The sequence below is a fragment of the Triturus cristatus genome, chromosome 2_2, assembly GCF_964204655.1.
Source record: "Triturus cristatus chromosome 2_2, aTriCri1.1, whole genome shotgun sequence".
Classification (NCBI taxonomy): domain Eukaryota; kingdom Metazoa; phylum Chordata; class Amphibia; order Caudata; family Salamandridae; genus Triturus; species Triturus cristatus.
Window position 1 is genome coordinate 232,824,687 of NC_140582.1, and position 17,812 is coordinate 232,842,498.

Consider the following 17,812-nt stretch of genomic DNA (forward strand, 5'->3'; position numbering starts at 1 on the left):
TCCATCCAGGCCATCAACATCTTCTGCATCCACAGGAAAGGAGGCCCTGTCAGAGGAGGACACACATGCACGCACCCCTGTCTCAGCAGCTGCAGATCCCCCTCTGTAAAAAAGAGGGGAAATCCAAGCAAAAGTCCAGGAGGTGGGGATGGCCCATCACTGTCAGCAAGAAACCTCAATCCTAATATCCTCCTGTGTGTGTCACGTATTCACTTTGTGGACTATTCCTGCCCATTTTTCTGTATCGGATGGGAGTGGTATGTTGGAGTTTGGACTCCAGAAAATTTAGACTCTACAGCGATGGTTACATCCTCCATGACTGACTACTTCACTTTTGATTTTCACTGTTTAATTTCTAGTACATTTTTTGATCGTATCCTTATTAACGTCTCCTGTTATAATTCTCACATATAAAAATGTAAATGTAGTACTATATGAACTTTGTGATGGATCACAGGATGGTGTACATTTTGCATTAGGACCAACACACCACAAGCAACAAGTTCAATGGCAGCCACGTAGCTACCATCCTATCGCTGTGCAAGCTGTCTTGGTACCGGCTTTGTACACACACCCTGTGACAGACATTCCCAGGACACATCCATGTCCACTTCGTACATCTGAACAGCATCATATACCTGCTAATGTCACACCTCTAAAATGTCCAAATGAAGACTACATGGTGAAGGAATCTAAAACAGACACAGAGAGGGATTAGCTAAGGTACTATACATGTGGCACAAATCACATAATCAACTCTTAGAGAACACAGTCCAAGACAACATTTACAGCTATACAAAGCTACACTTACAAAACAAATGCCTTTCCCTGGATATTGCCAGAGCCATTTATTCCTAGTATGTAGCATTAACATCCTCCTCACAAAATCACAACAACTGTTGCACTAATAGTCAAAGTCATCACATCTCACATCATACTTACACTCAGGAGAAGAAGTTTCGGATGACATCTTCACGTAAGTCTGTTCCTTCCTCTTCACCACTATCATCGTAATCATTTGGCATCCAGGGTTCTCACTCGTGGCTCTTCATGGCCTGCATCCACTGCATTGTAAGGGGTGTTCCGTCACAGGGCAATGTTGTGGAGCATGCAACAGGCCTCAGTGATCTTACACACCTTCCCGGGTGAGTAGAGGAGGGTTCCCCAAATCTTGTCCATACATCTGAATCTGGCTTTCAGGAGCCCAAATGCCTGCTCCACTGGCCGCCATGTTCTTTCATAGGCCTCATTGAAGCAGACTTCCCTGGCATAGTAGGATTCCTCAGTGGTGCCAATAACCATTGCCAGCCAGGATACGTTGAGTCTCCTAGACAGAAGTGCAACAATGAGTTACAAACTTGTAGATTACACTACCTGACATTATTCATGCAAAGTTAGGACAGATCACACTTACCTACAAGCTAGGCCCTGTCCGGTAGTAGTTGTGACATCAGCTGAGGTATGGTGCTATTCCACAGTATGAAGGAATTATGTGCAGATCCTAGGAACCGGGGCACAGGCATTTGAGATGAACAAATCCGGTAAGCAGACAACTTGCTCATTAATATAATATAAGTTCTTCCTGTTGTTGTGCACGTGTTCCCTGGCTTGCAGTGGTACTAAGGCAATATGGGTGCCATCAATGCAGCCAATAACATATGAGATGCAACAAAAACTATAGAAATCAGCCTTCACAGTGGCTAAATCCTCACGTCTGGGGAACTGGGTGTAGCTGTCCACGTCTCTCAACATTACTGTAAGCACCTCTTGGAGTACACAACTGAACATCAGTTGTGACATTCCACCTGAAATAGCAACAGTTAATTGAAAGGAACCTGTGGCCAGAAAATGCAATACTTACATGAGTTTAACAATTGATATGATAGATGTAAGATAAGTGATGTGAGGTAGGAGGTCAGGCTCCAACTGATGACATAAATCCAGGATTGTTTGACCAATTAAAAGATATTTCTGGATGACATGTCTTTCTTCCAAGGTCTTAAGGTCTGGAAATGGGTGGTACACAGGAGGCTGGCGTCTCCTCCCTCTCCCAGGGTACCTGTGTGAGGAGTTATAATAAAATTGTATATTGGTCACAGTGTCCTGAATAACATATATGAAAAGTAAGCCTAAAGTCATGTGACAAAACAAAACAGCTTTATGAAGCAATCAACATATTTCACATCATCATTATCTGCTCTTAAACACCTCTCACTAATCCTCAATGTGGCCTTCACATGTCTGTAACAGAAGTGTGCACATCATCAATTTAGACAAGTAAAATTTTCACAGTATCAAGGTTTTTTTGACATTTCATGTGTAAAACTGTGATCCGCGGTGTACAGTGCGCCGCGCTATATGCACAGTGATGCCCCACACAGATGATGTTTTGTACTGGGCATGACATGTGAAGGGAGTATTTCAAATTTTAACATGCTAGGCCTGATTTGTAGTGGTGGTGACGCACTTAACAGCCACAACTACTGTCTTTCCTGCCGTTAAAATGGCAGATGCCTGACCTCGCATATCGGACTTCTGGGACGACCACCGGCAGTGTAAGTCGACCGCAAGGTGGGCAGTTGCCAGCACGGCGGACACAACCATAGGCTAACGTTGGTGACAGTCGTGGTCCAATGGCTGTGTGCACCTATGCTGATACCTGCGTACGTGGCTAACATGTATGGCACGGTTTGAAAAAAGCTCACTTGTCTCCTGACACTGCTGCTATCAACACCTCCACTTTAGCTGCTGTTTGCCACCACTGGGAGCAATCATGCCAGCCCGCCCCTTCTCTCCAGAGAAGGTGGATACCCTGGTTGATGAGTTCCTTCCCCTGTATGGCCAGTTCTATGGCTCACCAAAGGAACAGGTAACTATCCCAAATATTGTTATTCATTCTAAACACAGTAAAGGTGCACCACAAGAGTTACAGTATGAATACATTTCCAAGTACAATTTTAAAATATATTAAATTCTTTTGATTCTTTATTATTGTTGTAAAAAAATATATATTGCCAGTGTTTACAACAGAAACAACCAATGTGTTTCGTCCATAACAATGGACTTCTTCAGGGCGAAGTTATAGGAAAAGCACATATCCTCCAGTGAGTTTCAAAGACGTGACCACGGTAATCCTCTAACAAGTAAGTCAATAGAATTCATCTAAGTCGCGATGCAGTATTGAAAAGAGGCGACTAAGTAAATGAAGGTGTTCTGAAGTACTACAGTGATACCATTCAGCAAACATTAATTTCAAGTTCTACAACTTATGTTGTCGGATCTTAAAAAGCAGGGGGGGATCATTCACCCCACTGTGGCACCAAAATCAGTGCTCTCGGCCTTAGAGGTCCATGTGATAGTTCTTCGTAAACCCAATGTGATGGAGGCCTCTTTTTCATACAGGGTCAACAACTTTATGAGCCCTATTGACATTCTTGTTGGACGATTACCGTAGTCACATCTTTGAAACTCACCGGACAACTGACAAGACAACTGATGCACCGGGAAATGTCCCTGTAAGCCTGCATATCCATGGTTCTCCCCAAAATGAGTTTTTGGGAACTGAGATAACCCCCTGACCTGATACTTCTTGCCATTGATCCACATTGTCAATGTGCAGTGCTTACTTATGACACTATCCGTACTCACACAGGTCTGTTGTGACTTTTGCATAAGTCATCCTTCCACTGTACAGGCCTACTGCACATCTGACACATGAACAGTGTAAATAGTTGGTAGCTTATGAATAGATTTTGAAATGTCATTCTATAGCTTTGTCAGATTACATCCACTCACAAAACACATACAATGGTATGTTGAATGTCATCCCTGTTACAGAGCCACATATGTCAAAAGATATGTCCTGTGATGGCAGTACATACCACACAAACTTATTGTGGCATAGTTAGATATCTCTATAAGTGGTCCACATGCCCACATATCCCCCAGAGGAAGTTCCCAGGGACACACATGCCCTTTCAATGTGACCTCAGTGTCAGAATGCTGTGTACACTATGGTACTGGGCTCTATGGACCATCTGCATCAAGTCACTTTGTCTGACAGTAAAGGTGTGGGTACAGTCAAGCACAAGTTTTTCATCCTTCAGAAGGTAAAAATGGTATGTTGTGTGTCATGGTACATCACATTACAATCCATGTAGGATGGCCCTGGGCTACATGATGTTAGTGGGCTGGCTTAGTCAGTGTAGTTCATGACCAGGGTTGAGGTGAGTCAGCAGATGACCACACAAGTGTGTATTCATGCTTTAGTAGTGCTTAGCATCTGACATTTACACATGTATTGTGTTGACTCTTGGTGAATGTTTGTGCTAGGTGTAAATAAAAAAAGTGTATCAACCATACAGATATCCTTAAACTTCCAGTTACAATCAGTTTCTACATCTATTGCATCCATACTGGTCAATGCCCATCATAAGAAAGCCATTTGGGGAGCCATCCCCCAGGAAGGTGCGGATCCCCAGGGTCTTCAACCAGCGTAGCATCCAGTGCAGGAAGAGGTGGGAGGACCTGAAGCGCTGTACCCATAAGATCATGGAGGTTTAGCTGTGGAAGTCCTCTCAATCAGGAAGGGGCGCCCGCCGGACCCTGACACTGGTACTGGCCCCTGATACTGGCCCCAATGGCCTGCATGCTGGTGACGACCTACCTGGCGTTTGATGGGCAGTTGAAGGCCCAAAAGCAGCTACACGGGTAGTGAGTCCTGGCCAGAGACATACATGCTACTTTGCCAGCTTTTTTATTACAGACAGGCATTTCCAAACCAAGATTAGTTGTGGCCCTTGTGCCATACACAAGATGAGTCATTGTTTGTGTAGGAATGTTAGTAGGTGCCTGCTGCTGTGCTGTGACTATTGCCTTTATCACCAGGAACACAGCTAAGTCCAGTCCACATCCAATTTCCATTTTTGGAACAGACACCTGGCTGAGTGAAGTGAACGATCATCTCATGTTGTAAGTTGTTCTGGGTGACAATTATACCACACAGGCAACTTGTCTTCCTTGTGTGAAGTGTAAAGTTTCCTAACTACTGTCTCTCAGGTGATGGTGGCACTATTACACGTGACATGACATGGAGTGCACAGTTTATATAGTGACTGTACAACAGTTCCCATTGCTAAGTACTGGTAATACAGTGAAATGAGTGTGCAAACATCACTGGTGACATCTGCATTAGTGCCTACATGTTGACGACTGTGCATTTGCCAGTTGATGGTCCATCTGCAATAGTGTTTCACAACACTCATTCACTGACATGCATAAGGGAGTGAGATGTAGATCTTTACAGATAATATGTGAGTGTCTACACTGATCCTTACAAGGCAATCTGAGTTTGGAATATAAAAGAGTGCTGTGATGTGCCAGCCCATTGGGACTCTAATGATCCCACAATTTGCTGTCATTGATATTCGGTGACACCCAATACCTTCAAAGGTGCCTTGGCTTGTAGGTTTACAATCTATAAATGGTGTTATCATGTGCACCAAGCAGGCTTGGGGATGTTTACAGCTTTAATTAGACTTTTCATGTAGTGGTCATATGATGTAAGTTGGAGTCCAAAGTCTCATCAGTGTGCAATGAGCATTTGCATGCGACATAATGTCTGCCACAGCACTAGCTGATGGTACATCTGTCTTTAGCTGACATTATGTTGTGTTATGAGGGATAGGTAGATCTGTTGGACTTTGGGCCTTGTGTGAGCATTGTGTAAATCTCAAAATGGTATCGATCCTACTTGGTTATATAATTTTACAATAGTATAATACAAGTGCCAAAGTATGCAAGGTGATCAACTATCCTAATATATTCATAGCGATGGAGTGTATCCAAGTACATCAATGCATTTGGCCCTGTATGGGCTTGACATGAGTGGACCCATCACTTTGGTTGTTATGTAGTATGCATGCATGTGTGCATGCTAAATTTGAAGTCTATTGAGTGAACCATGAAGCTGGTGTGATATGTGAACTTCGTAAATGTTTTCTGTTGATTTGTGATGGTCAGGTGTGGAAAAACAGTTGCAAAGAACCCATGCTACATGTCATTTCAGATACATCAAGGGCAAGTGAAGGAGAAGGGGTCAACATTGGTGGGGACACAGCTGGGCACAGTGGTTCGGGATGTGAAACATCAGACACGGAGGGCCCCAGTGATGAAGAGGGTGTGGGGGGTGACATGGAGGACAGCAGCTCAAGCTGTTCATCATCTGAGTCATCCTCCGGTGGACAGTCCCGAGTGATGTGGACCCCCAGCATCATTGCCAACTTCAACCTTGTCTGCCACCCCCAGTTATATCACAGCCCTCTCTTGTCCCCCAACAAGTTGGCTAGCCCCACTCACATAAGAGTGTAGCAGTCTCCTTCACTCCAGGCACCTCAGCCCATGCCCCTTTTGCCCCACTGCCCTGAGTGAGGAGGCTTCTGAGGACCCTCTCTGTGGTCATGTTAACTCTCCAGGGGCAAGGCCACCAACCGACACAGATGGTGGTTTACCCGGAAGGCATTCACACTGCAATGTCTGTCTTACAGAGATCATTTCCCTCAAGGCAGCCTTCCACCCATCCCATCCCAACCTTCCACCCCACCTCCCGCCCCTTCCAAAATCCCTATTCCTATTTCTGTCCCAACCACACGCACACCTAAGCAAGCACACACTTCAACAGACCCAAGCACCACACACAAACAAAAAACACAAAATCACAGGCATGCAAGCACTCACCAGATACCGTCTCACCATCCCCACCACTCACAGCATACCCCCAGGTACCGCAGCAACAGACCCAGACTCCTCCACACTCACACAACCAAGCACCACAGCAGCAGACCCAGACACCTCCACACCCACAAGCACACCCCGGGCACCGGAGCAACAGACCCAGACCCCTACACACACACACACACAACCATACCCCCAGGTACCACAGGAGCTGGCCCAGACCCCTCCACACCAACAAGCATACCCCAAGAACCACAGCAACAGACCCACACCTCTCCACACCCACAACCATAGCTCCAGGTACCACAGCAATAGACCCAGACCCCTCTACACCCACAACTATACCCCCAGGGACCACAGCAACAGCCCCAGATCCCTCCACACCCACAACCATACCCCCAGGAACCACAGCAACATATCCAGATCGCTCCACAACCATAACCATACCCCAGGTACCACAGCAACAGACCCAGAAAACAACCATACCCCCAGGCACCACAGCAACAGACCCAGACACCTCCACAACCACAACCATACCCACAGGCACCAGAGCAACAGACCTAGACCCCTCCACAACACCCAGGACATCCACAGCAAACACAGGCCAAAAACACAAACACTCACAGTCAACCACACAACATACAGTTCAAACAGCAGACACAGCTCAAACTTCCACTTCCACTCCATCTACCTCCCAACCCAAACTCTATCCTGAACATCCTACCCATTTTCCCGTGAAGATGTCTTGTTCGCCCTTGCCCAAAGCCCTGTGTCACCCAAGCGAACCCCTCCTAAAGTAAAAAAAAAACTCCCAAAGGCAAACCCATCCCTTCCACATCTCACTCCACCCCAGAGAAAGTGCACTCCTACAACACATCCAGTACCAAACCTAAAACAAACAAGAACCCTCCCAAAGGTCAACCCATCCCTTCCACATCCCACTCCATCCCAAAGAAAGTGCTTTCCCATCCCACTGAACCCAGCCCAAAACCCCCACAAACTGAAAAAAACTCCTGAAACCCAACTCAACCCACCCCTCCCTAAACCACAACCCTCTCCCAAGTACTTTCTTCAAGGTGCCTACCATGCACAATGGATGCCCCTTTGTGAGGATGTTCCCTGGCAGTGTCAGAAAGGGCAAGTGTGTTGGCACAGCATTGTGCTGTGGCACATTATTCTATCATTGGCTGGCCATTGGCCTTAGTTGGACAATATGGTTTGCAAAATATGATCATTAAACCTTGTCATAGTTTTGAATACGTTTTCCCTGCCATTTCTTTTCTAATGATTTTCTGTTATTGTATAGTTAGTGATGTATGACTACAGTTGTGTTTCTTTCATCCTTCATTGCTGCTACAGTTGATGTGGTTAGTATGATGTGACCTTGGACCCAGTGCAGGAGTTGCACAGGACAAAGGGAAATGGTGGATGGATGTCTATGTGGGATGTAAAAACAAATCGGCAGACATTGCATTGAGTGACTGTTATGTGGTAAGTATTTGAGCTTGGCCTGGCAACTGTCTACATCTTTTAGATTGAACTTCTCTCTATGATGTAGTTTTGATATGTGTTTGAAGTGTTGAAGTTAGATATTTGTTTATCCACACATGTAGTGCTTTAAATGGTCATACATTTGTGGAGTTCTGTCTGGAAATATGTCTATTTTTCAGTGTGTACCTTGCACCTACTTTATCAAGATGCATGACAAATCCTGTTAGTGCTCTGTTTGCTTTAATGACTTGCAGTTACACATTCCCCACACATGCTCCGCACTTGATTATGCTATTGGTTATCCCTGATGTATTTCAATGCACTTGTCCTGTGCACATTGAGCTTTTCAGGCATGTACAAAATGTTCTGTGCCCTAGGGCCCCAGCCTTTCAGGGTTCCCCATGAAAGAGGCATACCTATTCTGCAGAGAGTGTTTCCATTGTGGCCTTGGAATGCTTCTCAGACTGCTTCTTTGTAATCCCATTTACTGACATTGCCTTTTCATGCAAGTGATGTGTGAGATTCCAATACCAAGTTGTAGCAGAGAAGGTGTGCTTCAGTGTAGTTACACATCCCTACAGATGTGCATTTTTATAATATTACAACAGGACCTGGGATGTGTGTAAAGTGAGGGTGTTAGGGAGATTGATAGGTGTCATATTGATGAGAAGGTGTAATTACGTGACACAATTAATGCATACATCACTATCACTGATTATGAGTACCAATGTACATGTGCTGTTACAGTGATTTGGGGACGGAGGGCACCATACAGGTGTATTTGGTTAATACATCTAAATTAATACCACACAGTGACCCAGTAAATATGTTTGATCTTGCCACCCCAAAACCCTTGCTTGGTCAATGGCGGAACATCGTTTTGCTGAGGAGTGTTTGTAAACAGGTATTAGTATTACTTGCCGTAGGTTGCGTCTCTGACGGTGTGGGTGTTGCACATGATCGAGCAGGTACAGCAGTGGCAGGGCATGTATGATTGGCTCCAAGGCAGCATAGGACGTGTAGAGGTGAGCAGAGGTGAGATTCACCCTTATATACCTCCCTTTCTGCCTGCTCAGATGTAATGGGTGGGCGCCCATGGTCACTCTGGCTGTAAAGCAACTCATAATTGGGCTGGCGGTTCCCCTGGTGGTCCGAGTCTCCGACAGGCTCATTGACCTATTCTGCAGCTGCCATGTTCGGATTTGGCTGGTGGTGTCGGCAGGATCGCAGCAGTGTTTCGTTCATGTAACCACATGTCTCATAATTGGGTGGTCAGACCACCGAGGATGTGATGGTTGGAATGCGGGCACAGCGTTTCCCGGACTTCCAAACTCATAAGCAGGCCCTATAAAACCACTACATGGGGTCCCTAGGCCCATCTGTGGCTGGGGAGAGGGTCCCCCCCACAATAAGATCTAAAATGAATCACCAATAGTGTTTAATATATTATTTAAAATGCACCCAATCTTGTGGGAGTCCCTCAAGTTCTGCGTGATTCCCGGGGGATCTCAACTTTAAAAAAAGTATATATATGTATATATTCACCATGGGGCTTCTCTCTGGGACCCCCCCCCCCCACAAAGTCTAGGGGAGCAGGGCATACTTACCCTGCCCCTTATATTATTTTTTAGGACAATCCACAGGATAAGGAACTAAATCACCAAGTCTTGTAAGGGCTACCTGAAATGTTTTTGCTCATGATGCAGCCAGCCAATAAGAGCCTTTCTCCTACGGGAGCAAGAAGGTCCAAGGGTAAAAACGCCCCTTGGTCAATCAGAAGGCTCTCTTTATTAAAATTTGGTTTGGGGACTCTCATGAGTGCCCCTAGAGGTTCAACCATCCAGACATACAAATATTATTTTAGCTTAATATAATATCTCAAAAACTACTGAAAGGATTAACACCAAATCACAAAAAGCACTCTTTCTGGACCAAGATCCAGCTTCTGTAATATATATATAAATATATTGAGGGCATGATTGGTAATCATAAAGTAGAAGGGCTGAAGGCAATGAGAAGTAGGGATGCAAGGGTTGACCGTCCGTGGTGGGTTGGCCATGAAACACACACCTAACTCACAATGGTTGCCACGCACAAAACACCCATTTGCAAGTGGCACTGAAAGAAGGTAGCCAAGCGTGAGTTAAGCATTGTAAGCGTCATGAGTGGTGACGTTTCTGTGGTTTTCTGCATTTGAACCATAACCACTACACAGGTTTTAACTATGTTTTTTCAGTGAAAATATCTATTAATATATACAAATATGTATTTTAGGACTGGGAGAAGGTTGCCATTTATTAATGAGGTTTCCCAGGAACAGTCTATTTTAGACTGGGGTGCAATTAGTAGAGTCACTGGTGTCCAACTTGTTATTCTTACTGAGTGGTTGTACATATGATATCTGTATTCTGCTGGACACATCCTTGGCATTAGAGTTGTTGAATATATTCGTTGTTGAAGCCTCAATTGAAGGTTGAAGGTTGATGGCCGTGTTTCCTTAAAAATTGGTCGGTGAAAAAGTCCTGATGGCCCACTGGCTTTTACCAGATTGTGAAATTCCGGAAGGATAAGTTCTTGAAAACTTAAGGGCCTATTTACTTTCTTCTTTACCCTGGTGTTAAGATTGGAAACTGTTTGCTTCAGTTAGAAGATATAGGTTGAAAGTTTTTGCTTTTTTAATTAAGTTATTTGCCATCTTGTCACAGAAATTGTGTGCTTTCAGGGTGGACACAGCAGTGCAAAGTGGAATGCAAAATTCTAATGGCATTTTCTGAGGCATTAAGCATCAGAAATCCTGAAAGACTCATGAGCTCTTTTTGCTTTTTTAATGGACGGTTTATAAAACCCTTGGTGTCTCTGAAGGCATATTTTGTTGTGGTTAAAGAATGTGCATACTTGTTTTTATAATTATTTCATCATTGATCCATAGTGTCTGTCATTTACTTTTGTTTGCAGAAGATTTATTGTGGATTATTCTGTTGAAAGCTTTGCACCTACAGTCAATCAATTATTCTACTGTAGTTATCTTTTCAACTTTGAAGTAATGTGGGTTTCAAGTTGCTCCCATTTGATTTTATTCTATTCTCCGTATGTAGTCGAGAGCAAAGAAGTGTTGTTTACATGCCTTAATGAGATATTAGAAATTAAAGAAATTACGTGGTGATTGTTACAAGGTATGGGGTTAATACCCTTACACAGCAGGATATTTCTTTCACCCCCACGAGTTCGACAGTTCACCAGCAATCACTCATCATAATTGGAGAGAATTGATGCCCAAAAGTAATAGTATTTTTTAGCTGTACTGTGGAAAAAGTCAAAGCATCAAGGCAATACATCTTTTTTGTATTGGTTACCGGTGTAAGAGCAGCAATGTTCTGTTGTCAAATTACACAAGGAGCTAAGTTTTATTTGTGACAGCTTTTCCACAAAACCTGACTGAGTTTCTTGGGCATGTGGTATCAATCAATCAATCAATCAATCAGGGGAATTGTAAGCGCACTACTCACCTGTGAGGGTCTCAAGGTGCTGGGGGTAGAAGAGTAAGCAGCTCCGCTCAGTCGAACAGCCAGGTCTTGAGTGCCTTCCTGAAGAGTTCAGGGAGGGGGTGCATCTCATGTTGATCAGGAGCTCCTTCCAGGTTCTGGCTCTGAGGATGCGCTGTGTTTCGGCGAGGGCTAAATTAGCGGATCTGAGGATTCATTTGGGTACGTGGAAGGAGATTCTCTCATTGAGGTATTGTGGTCCGTTGTTGTGAAGGCATTTGTAGGCGTGGGTAAGTATCTTCAAAGTGACTCTCTTCTAGAAGGGGAGCCAGTGGAAGTTTTGAAGGTGCTGGGTGATGTGTTCATGTTGGGGCATGCTGAGGACGAGTCTGGCTGCGGTGTTCTATATTGTCTGGAGCTTGCGGAGTAGATACTTGTTGAGCCCGGCGTGGAGGGTAGTTCCGTAGTCCAGTCTGCTGGTTATGAGTGCGTGGGTGACGGTCTTCCTTGACTTGGGAGGATCCATTTGAAGGTCTTTCAGAGGATACGTAGGGTGTTGGAGCAGCCAGCGGCGATGGCGTTGACCTGTCTGTTCATGCAGAGGGAGGAGTCGAGTACGATGGCGAGGTTCCGGGCATGGTTTGTGTGGGTCGGGGGGCTGCCGAGGGTGGTGGGCCACCAAGGGTTGTCCCATGCTGACGGAGAGGTTCAGAGGATGAGGACTTCTGTCTTCTCTGAGCTGAGCTTCAGGAAGCTGTTGCTCATCTAGGATGCAACGTCCTGCATTCCTTCCTGGAAGTTGAGTCTGGTGGTGATGGGGTCTTTGGTGAGGGAGAGGAGGAGCTGGGAGTCGTCAGCGTAGGACACTATGGTGTGCCTGTGCTGTCTGACGATGGCGGCAAGGGGGGCCATGTAGTTGTTGAAGAGGGTAGAACTGAGTGAAGATCCCTGGGGTACTCCACAGTGTGGTGGCGAGTAGGGCGGTCTCGGTGCTGTGGTTGCTGCAGAATCCGGATTGGGAGGTGTCAAGGGTGGAGTTGTCTTCGATGAACCTTGTTAGTTGTGCGTTGACGGTCTTCTCGGCGACCTTTGCTGCAAATGGGAGGAGGGAGATGGGACGGTAGTTTTTGAGGGCCGTGGGATCTGCTGAGGGCTTCTTGAGCAGGGGTCTGACTTCTGTGCATTTCCAGTCGTCGGGGAAGGTGCCGGTCTTGAAGGTAGCGTTGATGGTGTGTTCTGGTGTGTTGGTGGCTCTGTGGTAGATGTGCGGTGGGCAGAGGTCTGTGGGGGCCCCCGAGTGGATGCTTTCCATGGTTGAGGCGGTCTCTTCGGTTGTGACCAGTGTCCAGGAGAAGATGGTGGGCTGGCTGGTGTTGCCGGAGGAGGGGGTGGTTGCAGAGTCCAGTGTCCGGTCGTTGAAGTTGTCGTAGAGGCTTTTGATTTTCAGGTGAAAGTAAGATCCAAGCTTGACTCAGAGGTCCTGGGAATGGGTGATGTCCTTGGTTTCGCTGGAGGGCTTGGTGAATTCCTGGATGATGCGGAAGAGTTCCTTGGAGTTGCTGGAGTTGGCAAGGATTTTGTTGTGGATGACGGTCGTTTTGGTGGTTCTGATGTGTTGGTGGTATTCCGTCATGGCGTTCTTGGAGGTGGTGTGGTCCTCAGGTGTTTTGCTGTTTCTCCAGTTCTTTTGGAGGTGTCTGCAGGTGCGTCTGGGTTCTTGGAGGTCGTTGTTGAACCAGGTGGCTTTCCTGGGGTCCTGTCTGTCGGATTTGCGTAGGGGTGCAAGCTAGTCTGCGCAGTTAGAGATCCATTTGTGCAGTTTTCTGGCTGTGAGATTGGCATCGGCTGCGGTGGTGGGGGTGTCATGGTTGAGGGTGGAGTTGAGATGATCCTCAGTGACTTTGCTCCAGTTCCTTCGCAGATGGCAGGTTTAGGTGGCTTGGGTTTGTTGATGAGGAAGTGTACGCAGTGGTGGTCCCTACATGGAGGTTGTGTGGTGTGGCTGAAATGGACATTGTTTCCTCCTGCGAAATGGGGTCGAGGGTATGTCCTGCCTTGTGAGTAGGTGTGGTGATGACCTGTTTCAGTCCGATGTTCGCAAGGTTGTCCAGGAGGGTGGTGGAGTCGGGGTCGCTGGGGTTGTCGAGGTGGAAGTTCAGGTCTCCGATAAGTATGTAGTTGATGGAGGCGATGGCAAGGGGTGCAATGAGGTCGGTGATGGTGGTGGTGAAAGGGGCATGAGGTCGGGGGGGGCTGTAGGCGAGGATGCTGCAGAGTGTGGTTCTGGGGCTGGTCTGGACCTGGAAGTGAAAGTGTTCAGCAGCAGAGAAGGTGTCGCTCGAGGTGGAGAGGCGAAGGCAGTTTTTGCGCTCAATGGCGAGTCCTCCTCCTGAGTGGTTGGGGACGGCCCTTCTTCTGTATCTTGTATCTGTTCGGGATGACGATGTCAGGCTGGAGAAGGTGTTGATCCAGGTTTCTGTAAAGAAGGCGATGTCTGGTGAGAGGGTGTCGAGGAGGTTCCAGATCTCTACGGCGTGTCTGTGCAGGGAGCGTACGTTGAGGAAGATGCACCTCAAAGCATCGGTGGTGTTGGTGGCTTGGGCAGTGGTGAAGGTCTGGCGGTAGTGACAGCAGGAGAATTGGCCATGGGTGGTGCTTGCCGTGGACAGCTGACAGTTGTTGCTTCTTCCGGGGTTGAGTGCGAGGAGGGCAGCTGCGTCGTAGCAGTGGATGCTCAGAGATCCAGGGTCCCTGGCACTGGCAACGGTCGGGTCGCAGACGGGCTTCTCTTTGGCGTGCATGCTGCCGCTGCCATTAAATAGGGATGGAGAGGGAAGCTCAGCTGGGAGGTGGGAATGGCAGGGGGGAGGGGCCGAGGGGAGCAGTGGCAGACAAGCGGGGATAGAGCAGGCAAAAAGACGAGATGCGGAATGAGAATTAAACAATAAGACACAGAATTAACAATAATACAGGATATCAATACCAATACAGAACCAATACAAAATACCAAAAACCAACGAAGACAGGAGGATGACACAGGGAAAAACTGGCACAGCGGAGGTGACAGGCAAACAGTGGGAGCAGCAGGGCAGGCTCGAACACCTACAAGATCCCTGTCGGCGGCAGCGACACAACTGCGGAGCTGCTGGGAGGGAGCAGGTCCCTGACCAGAGGTCACAGCTTTTGCTTGTATAGAAAAACCCACCCATTCATATTCACAAGATGATGTGGCAGTAAACTGTGGAGCTTATTTACGAGAGGCTTACGCTACTGGAGCATCACTGTTACTGATGCTCCGGCAGCTCAAACCTCTCAACCATATCTATAAGGCCATACACAGCCACTTTGCATGGCCTCATAGATATGGAGTAAGACAAAGCGGCGAAGTCACTGCATTGTCTTACTCTGCGCCAGGAAGGCATTCCATTGGATTTGAATGGGTTTTCCAACACAACACCAATGGGTTTTGTAATTGTAATTGTAATTGTAATTCGCATTTGTAGAGCGTGTTATCAACCTTCAGGTCTCTAAGCTGCCCCAGATTTATTTGACACGTAAATCTGGGGCAGCACCAAAACCTTACGCCTTCCCAGAGCGGGCGTAATAAGTAGAAATATTTTTATCTCTTCTCATTTTTTACCTCTTTCCATGTGTATTGCATTCTGCAGTACACATGGAAAGACGAAAACTTCTCTCTGGATTGTGCACCAGCGCATGGAGAGAGGAGAGGAATGCACTGTATTTCATAAATAAGATGCATTCCTGTCCTTTCACACTGGCGTGGAGCAGCACAGCAAGAATATTGCAGCGCTGTCCTATGCCAGTTTCCCCATAAATCAGGCCCTGTTTTCCTAAACACCCGCAGGAACATTGGGCCTCATTACGATGCTGTTCGGTCCAACCTTCCCACTGCTGTAGCCATGATCGGATTCCGACTGCCGATGCCGGAAAAATTCTCACCCACGGTATTACGAAGGAACCTCTGCTACCACGGCAGTCTCATCTACAGCAGTGCACATATCCCTGAATTAGTTGCTGCAAGTGTGTACAAAATCACAGAAAACGTTTGAATTGTACACATATACCTGACATGTACATCATTGCTGGAGTGTGGCGGAATGTGCACAGTCTATTAAATGTGGGTACATACCTTAGAAGGACTTACCTGAATTGCCTCTCCCACAGGGTCATAGACACCAGGGTTCAGCTGCTTAGCTGTAGGGAGGACCTGAAGAAAGGGATCCATGGTGGAGACTGCTTGGGAAAATTGGAATTAGGTGAGTTTACATCCAAAACTCTTGTTTCCGATGACTCGAGCAAGTTGGTCGGACCGTCATGCTTGGATCGTCAGAAACTCACATCGTAATCCGGACTGCAGTCGGAGATCCCTGCACTGCCCTATGGCTGCTGTTTGTCTATGACTGCCATCCCGGCAGTCGTAGAAAGGCTGTCAGAGTCGGCAGGCTGTCAGTAGTTGGTTGGAGTACACAATGCATGCATCGTAATCCGGTGGTCGGACCAACCGATTCCGAAGATACAGCAGCGGACCAACATCATAATGAGGCCCATCGTCTTTCTTCAGCCTACATCCTTTCAATGGCAGAATCCTGAAAATCATACAGAACGCTTTTGGGTTAGTGGTGAGTACTCCATTGGAATAAAAAGTAGAAACTCCTGACTTCAATGCAAGGCAAGTAAAGCAGTGAGACATATTTAGCAGAACATTATGACCAGGAAGTAACTGTTTGCATCCTGTCTCGGAGTGATGCATTTCTGGAATACACTGTCTCACTCTGTTCTGTGTATGCACCTCTGAACTGTTAAGAGCAGCCAAGTTTTATTTTATGGCGTGGCTGGAGGTACTTATTAGATGCACTGTGTTTTTTGTTTCATTAAGGAAGCAGCAACTTTCAAAAGAGCAAACACTTGAACGGCTTTTAATAAACTTTTAATCCAGACTGGGAATTTCTCCATAGAGATTGAGGGCCTTATTATGATGATGTGGGACCGCCACCGACAGCCCGTTGGTGGCAGTCCCACCGCAATCGGACTCATGACATCCGCCTGCCATATTACAATGGAGAGCAAATGGGTGGTGGTCCACAAAACCAACCGCCTTGCATCTGATGGGGTCCTTGAGCCCGCCGCTGCGGCAGAGGGGGTTGTAATCCCTACCATGTTGGTGATGCCTGCCAGGAACCGCCGTAGGGATTTACAATGTCCATTCTGCCAGTCTTTTCATGGCGGTTAACCCGTCATGAAAATGCTGCCGGAAAGGGACTTTGAGGCCTGTAGCGGGCCCCCTCACCCCTTGGCCCTCTGTTGTGGGCACTATCCCTCCACCATGTGGCAGGCACCACATGGTGCCTGCCACGTAGTGCAGGGATATATGCAGTGTCCCTATTTTGCATTGTGGCAGTTGCTGCAGCTAACAGCACCTGCCGCACTACAAAGTATAGGTATTACAACCGCCGTGGTGGCGGTCACATTGTAACGTCTATGTCAGGACCGCGAACAGCCTGTTGTGTGGTCTTGATTCCCGATAGGGTGGCAGGCGGTCATAAGACCGCCCGCCTTTCTAATCAGCCCCTAATTTACGTATGAGGAGCTTTCTAACTGTAAGATGTTGATGGTCCATCTAGTTTTAGTATGGAATACTACACATGCTTTTATTGTATTTTCCTTGCAGATTGGTTATGAGCATTGAGGTAATAACTCAGAATTTAAGGCCCAGATCACTAATACTTTTTGCAGGGTCTGCATTACTTTTGTAATACTAACCTGGTGCAGAGGATTGTCTTGAAATTTACTTTCCGAAGTAAATCAAGATTTGCTTTGGAAAGTTGATGAAAGTAATGCAAAATAGCGCAATGCACTGTTTAGTGGCCTTTGCGTCAAGGTTCCAAAAAATGGAAGCAAGGAAATATAGCTGAATTAAATAAAATTATCGAAATGTGTTAAAAATATAGATAAATTGGATTTAATGTTAAAAATTTGACCTGAAAATAAAACATACTGTTTATTTATTTTTTAACGTTTTAATACACTTTTTAAGCTTACAAATTAATGTGATGTCATTTAAAAAAAATTTAGTTACATTACTTTTA

General features: G+C 46.3%; 1 long non-coding RNA gene across 1 annotated transcript in view; it reads right to left on the reverse strand.

The window, feature by feature from the left end:
* Positions 1 to 16,035, reverse strand: part of LOC146862089 (uncharacterized) — a 67,356-nt gene extending 51,321 nt beyond the window's left edge. The window contains exons 1-3 of the long non-coding RNA XR_014978372.1: positions 15,871 to 16,035; positions 1,415 to 2,059; positions 943 to 1,327 (exon numbers count right to left, since the gene is read on the reverse strand). This is a non-coding gene — a long non-coding RNA (uncharacterized LOC146862089). The remainder of the gene's footprint in view (positions 1 to 942; positions 1,328 to 1,414; positions 2,060 to 15,870) is intronic.
* Between the last annotated feature and the right edge of the window lie 1,777 nt (positions 16,036 to 17,812).